This window comes from Poecilia latipinna, unplaced genomic scaffold (assembly GCF_001443285.1).
Source record: "Poecilia latipinna isolate Pla-1442-1.1 unplaced genomic scaffold, P_latipinna-1.0 Scaffold788, whole genome shotgun sequence".
NCBI classification, from domain to species: Eukaryota; Metazoa; Chordata; class Actinopteri; order Cyprinodontiformes; family Poeciliidae; genus Poecilia; species Poecilia latipinna.
The window spans coordinates 241,815-248,213 of NW_015113404.1; the positions used below are offsets into that span (position 1 = coordinate 241,815).

General features: G+C 40.6%; 1 long non-coding RNA gene across 1 annotated transcript; it reads right to left on the minus strand.

The window, feature by feature from the left end:
• Nucleotides 1-2,613: 2,613 nt before the first annotated feature.
• Nucleotides 2,614-3,868, minus strand: LOC106956098 (uncharacterized). The gene is made up of 2 exons (XR_001426721.1): nt 3,493-3,868; nt 2,614-3,421 (listed from the first exon to the last, which is right to left on the minus strand). It is a non-coding gene; the product is annotated as an uncharacterized LOC106956098 (long non-coding RNA).
• Between the last annotated feature and the right edge of the window lie 2,531 nt (nt 3,869-6,399).

Here is a 6,399-nt window from a genome sequence, read left to right on the forward strand (position 1 = left end):
AATTAAGCTTAAACCCCCGTAAATGAGTCAAACCTGGACTTAATTATCCCACATTCACTACAGATTATTTAAATCCAGAGTAATGGAAGATTCTTCATCCTCCCCAACAATATCGCCAAAATCCTATCTCATTCTTGTTATTGCGTTACCACTTTTCATCGTCTCTTATGATATGGGTGTGTCATTCAGCTTTGGGTAATGTACTTATAAAAGAAACAGACCCCCTGTTTCTTTTTTCTCAGCTCTGTACCTTCCCCAACCTCCCTCGCAGAGGTTTGTCATTCCATAACAAGGGTCAGAGCCTCCTATTGTCTCTCCTCGGCATTCCCCAGCATGGTGGTATCGACTGACTCTGCTGGGTGAGTGGTGCCATTCAAAGTCCATACATCATCTGGAAGACAGAGTGACAGACAGTGGGAGCTGAGATGTCAGATCTCTCTCTTCAGGCTACTGACATCCACTCCCTTCCTGTTCCCCACAGTGACACTCCATCTTCTTACTGAGACTGCATTGATAGTTGCGGCCTGCCCACTCCCAGACCCCACCAGCAGCAGCAGCAGCAACAAATGACACCGTCGTGATATAAATTACCCCACGGAGGACGGCACAGGCATAACTTTGCTTCCAGTTGATGCTTTTGGAGCAAACAGCCATACAGATAGAAATGGTATTTAATCATTTACAGACTTATTACAATTGGTTGGCTACTCTATGCATGCAGAGATTGATGGCTAGATTAATCTCATCAAAATGTTAAGCTTTTATAATCTTCTCATGGACCCCTTTTAACCCCCTCATACATAATAAATGCAGCTAAAAAGTCAGGTTCACATAGAGCAAATAGCTCAACAGCGGGGCATTGCTTGTTGCAGTCGAAAACATACGAAAGTGCAACGTGACACTAGACTATGAGCTCATGCAGGTCGGCGTAGGTCGACCTGCATGACACTTTATGGAATTCCTGCCCGTAATGATTAATAAGGTTGGTGTAGTCACTGCCTTGCAACATATCAGTGGAATGCAGGAGTGAGGCATTTGTCTGCAATCCGGTTTTATTACACCTGCTCCAGCAGTTTCGTCTTTTCTCCGCGTTACACTCCGGTGTTCCACTTTCCCAGCTCCTAGCGTGTGACGGCAGGAGTCCTGTTGTCACCCGTGAACTCTGTGACGCACTTTGCCTCTGTTTTCTTATTAATGCTTTTTTGGTCGTTCCTGAGTCTCCCCCCTCCTCCCCCCTTATGCCCCGTGCTGCTTTAAAACACAGCTGGAGAGTCCCTTACTGTCATGGTTCGTGGTTTGGTAAGGTGAGATGAGACGCAGGCAGCCAGGATGAAGGTGAAAATGATGAATTTAATGACAAACCAGGAGAAACAACTGAAAATCACGGGCAGCGCAGGAACAGACACAGACGTGAGACGAGGGTGGGACACGACGGCACAGGGAAACAGTTACAAATGACGAGGATCTGACAACGAACACAGATAACAGGTGGGGCTAAATACACACAGGGTAATCAGGGGGATACGACACACCTGGGGAGCAATCAACAGGGAGGACAGAGACTCAGGGAACAGGACTACACAGGGAAAACAGGACTGAACACAGAAGAACTCAAAAATAAACACACAGAAACACAGATCACGACACTTACACTCGCAACGGAGCAGAAATAATGGGTTCAGAAGCTCGGATGCAGCCGTGACTCACAGGTAATTTGCTAATTTCTGTCTTCTCGGCTGGTGTTGGCGGTTGTTGGATGGCACAGCTTTCAGGTGTGTAAAAGTGATTTGCACCCTTCATCTCGCCGGGTTAGGACGCGCAGGGGCGTCTTAATGAATTGGAATAACTCTAAAGGTTGATTTATTTCAGAGATTTAATCCTACAAGTACAACTACAGTTATTATATAGTTTCAGCACTCAGAGTGATACATTTCAAATATTTATTTCTGCTGGTGGAGGGTGGTTACTTTACAACGTGTTCAATAAATCGGGGCTGCCTCAGTACACTGTCATCAGCCACAGTGTAGAGGTTGGTGAGGAAGAGGTTGATGAGGAAGCCCAGTTTGCTTTATTAGCAGCCCTCAGCATATTTGCACTGTTGGAGCTGGTATTTATCTTCTTCACAATGCTACGTGGATCCTCTATCGGGTTTCATACAGACCAGTTTATTAGCCAATCCAGCACAGTGATATCATGGTCATTAAATCAGGGATTGGAACTTCTGGTAGTGTGGCTCTGTCCCAAGTAAAGCTGAAAAATGAAATCGTTAAATCCAGAAAGATTGTCGGTTAAAGGAAGTGTTCAACATTTGCTGGTTGTCTGTTGTGCTGACTTTGGAGTTCATAAAAATTGGATTATCTGACTTGCGTCTTCGCCCTTTTTTTCCTTCCACTAAACTTTTGGTTGCTGTCATTTGTTGCAAAGATCTTTTGCAGTTTTCCCTAGTAGGTCTCTGTCTGCTGGACAGCTGTCAAGTTACAAGTCTTATCCATAACTACGTAAGCCACAACATAACATTTCTGCTTTGGATGAATTTTTTATGGATCTTAAGTCGTCCTATTCATATTACCTGGAAAACAGAACTGTTGGTTTTACACTTTTTTTCAAAAAAAAAAAAAAAAAAATTACTAAAATAAATTACCCTTTAGATGTTTACTTACATTCACATATTGGCAAGAAAAAGCAGATTGTGCTTTACTTTCTGTTCCCTTTGGCAAATCAAGTTGGGATTTTACAACAATTAAAATCTTACCTCTTGCATCCCCTATGTTTGTGTTTTCTTTTTTGCAGCTGCATTGCACTCATTCACAGCAAACATTTTTCTTACGTAACTGTATAGTTGTGGGTAAATCAACCTTCTGTTTAGACAGCCTGAGCTCTGCTTAAGGGATTCCATAACAATCCCAAGAGAAGCCCTTTTCCTCAAGCTGACGGGGAAAATTGGGATTGGAAAGTCTGTTGAAGCCACTTTTAATTATACTGGAAGCGAAGGTTGAAACTTAGCAGGAATGAAGTGCTTTTCGTGCATTGATTTTTTTGTTGCATCTGCGAATGCCTGGAAAAGAAGAAGAGACGGATGCAAACTTTTTTTCTTTTTTTTGCGCTGCATTGCAGGCTAAAAGATGCTATCTTTTTATTTTTGTGTTTCTGTTTTCCTTCTAATACAATGAGGACATCCATATTAAAACATGCTTCTCATCTAATTAGGAAATGCCACTAAAAATGAAAATGGAGCAGAGCCAGGTCTGGAAAGGAGCCATGCAAGCACTTTGTTTTGATGGAGTTTTGATGGTTTTTGTTATTCATTGTGACGTCTGAGTAACTTTGGCCGGTCATCCTTGGGGCATCTTGCGATGCGAGTGAGGAGGTGTGACAAAGCGCGGCGGAACAGATCATCCTGTGCTCGTCCTGCAGGTCTTAGCTGTGGATTCAGACCAAATTCCTGTTTTGCCACAATCTTAAGCCTCTATTCTGGCAAATTGTCACCCTCACCTGGTTATTAGAGACTGGCCGTCACCTCGAAGGCCTGCAGGAGATCCGTCTTGCCTCTTCTCGTGCGGATGATTCCGGACTACAGAAAGAGAGAAAAAAAAGACGAGTTGCTTAAAAATAAAAAGACGGCGGCTCTGCTTTCGTTTCTCCGCTTTCAAGATTACGGTTCCTCCTGGTTTCCTGACGAGATGAACTGACCCCGAGCTTTGCACAATCACACCAGCAGATGCAATAATTCGTCATGCACAAGAAACCACTCTCTGCCAGCCATCTGTTTCTGTGCGTCTGCCACTGTACTGTAACAGTTTGAGATCTTTCATCCATTCACAGCAATGCTTTTTCAAATATCCTCACCTGATTAAAAAAAAAGCAAAACAAAATGAAATGCCTCGCAAAACCTTTTCAGATTTTGTTGTGTTGCAAACAAAATCTTCAATGTGTTTTATTAGAGTTTTTGTGGACACTACCGTCTACTTATTGTGAACTAAATAGAAAAAAAAAATAACACAGGGAGTGTGGCGTGGCTCCTTTGCTTTAAAGCAGTGTTTCTCAATTATTATTTATGCTAGTAGTATAAACTAGTCTTCAAATGTGACTTTGTATTTTGTAATATTCTTTACTTTTAAACTTTATTCTTGTATTTGAAAAAACAAAACCTCTTAGTCTGACCATAAAGCTCCGTCGCACTTGCTTTACTAACCTCTGCCACCATTTTTCATTTCACTTCTCCTTCTCTCCTCCATGGAGGCAGATATACTTCAAAACATCCTCGCTTGTATCCTCAGCACCACCTGTGTGTCTGTGTAGGCTACTTCTTCTACTGGCTTGAACAGGCAGCCTGTTGATTAATTTGAACACCGCGGCCACCTAGTGACCGGAGGCTTATCTATCTGTCAAGCGTGATTAAAGACATTTATGAAGTCCTGCTTGTCGCAAACACTTACATGTAGGGCAAAGTACCTACATGTAGATGTTCTATAGCCATGCCACAGAGTTAAAACTTCTCAGCATTCGTTCAACGATCAAATTAATGGATTTGTTGAAGCACAGTCGCATAGGAAATTTCCAGGAGACTGCCTTTGAGGTCAGAAGTTTGAGACCCCAGTTAGAGTCTGCAAAAGACTTGAGGCCGGGACGGAGGTTCCTCTCCCGACAGGACAATGACTCTAAAAAATACAGCCAGAACAGCAATGGAGTAGTTTGGATCAAAGCTTCCTGTGATCTAATAGACTCCTCTGTTAGTGGTCCAAGTCAGTGAGTCCAACCGAGACTTAAACCTATGCTCACTCACTATACGATCTGGACGAGCTAGAGATATTTTAAATGAAGAATTTAAAACCATGTACCATTTTCTTTCCATTAACAATTATGCACTCAGTGGCTACTTTTCAGGGGAATATACGCGCTTGAAATCTTAGCTCCGACTTGCAGATGACCCGTGTAACAAAATCCACAAAATGTGCAGTGCAGACAATCAATATATTTTGTAGGAGTTCCTGAAAGGTTTACTATCGAGAGTCCTGATATTGTCTTACCTCAACTGGACAGCCAGAATGAATTATTATGCTTAGTTAAATGCACTGGACCCCCAAGTTGGTAAAAGGCGAGAATGTCGCAGGGATCAAATTTCCTGCTTTGCGGGCCGATTGCAAAATTAGGAACCTTTTCTTCATTTCTCAGCATCAGCAGAAAAATAAAATTAGGAATTAATATGAAATGGATTCGGATGGTAATATGATCACAAGAGGAGAGCCCGTTTTCTCCCCTGATTAATATCCGTAAAGAGCCTTAACATAAATTCTGTTTTTTTTTTGTTTTTTTTCTTCTTCTTTTTTTTGCAGTATTTTTAACTGAAACTGGGAAATGTGAAATGAAAATGTAAATACATTTATTCAGTAATTTAACAAAACCGTTTGCGACACAATTATTGCTACTCCCACAGTCGGTACTTTTTACAATTTGTACAATCCTGATTTACTAATAGAGCCAGACATGAGTTTTCTATTACATTCTAAAGACTGGAGAAGGCAGAGAGAAATCTTTGACCATTTCTATTTTATTTTATTTTTTTTACAATCTCTCAAGAATCCTCTTGAGTTCTGCTCTCTTCTCTGCAGTATTTTTTTTTTTAGTATTTACCAGATGTGGGACTAAGTCTGGGTCAAAATTAAAGTAAAAGCATGAAAGCTTTTAATTTTGAGTTTTAAACAAGTGATTTTACCACATTGTAATCTGTTCAGAGTAATATGTTTTAAATGGGTTTGAAAGGTGTTACTGTGTTGGTTAGTACAAATGACAACTAAGTCACACAAACGAAAAGAAATTCAATAAATTTAGGATGTAATGAGCAAACTGATCCATAGTAAAAAATTATTTGGACCTGATAAAATAATTTTAAAAAAATCATGTTGACCAACTGCAACAGTTATAGACCTGCTTTTACAACATTATGAGTAACATCAGCTGATAAAAATAACTCAAACTATTCATACAACTGTATAAAAAAGGAAATCACATTTACTTTCTACCAGATTGGATGCACTTGCTATATTGTGGTTCAGGCTCAAACAGTGTAAATCTTGCACCTACACTTTGGAACTTGTGACTTTCAAGTCGCCATTATTAAATTAACAAGCACACAAAAAAACATTAACATTAAGCATATGTTAGTTCCATTATTAGCTTTCCTTTGTCGTTCTTTGTGTACGTTTGATTGTCAAAACATAGTTGGTTGTCGATTCTGTTTTTTGTATCCTTCCATTTCTCTAATTCAACTGTATTTTTAGAACACCTTGTAGTTTGTGCAAGCAAATGAAATTATATAAAATAAAAAATAAAATTCCCTTCTCACCCTCCGTGGGTGGTCTCTTTCATCCTCTGAGCTCGGGTCCTCTACCAGAGGCCTGG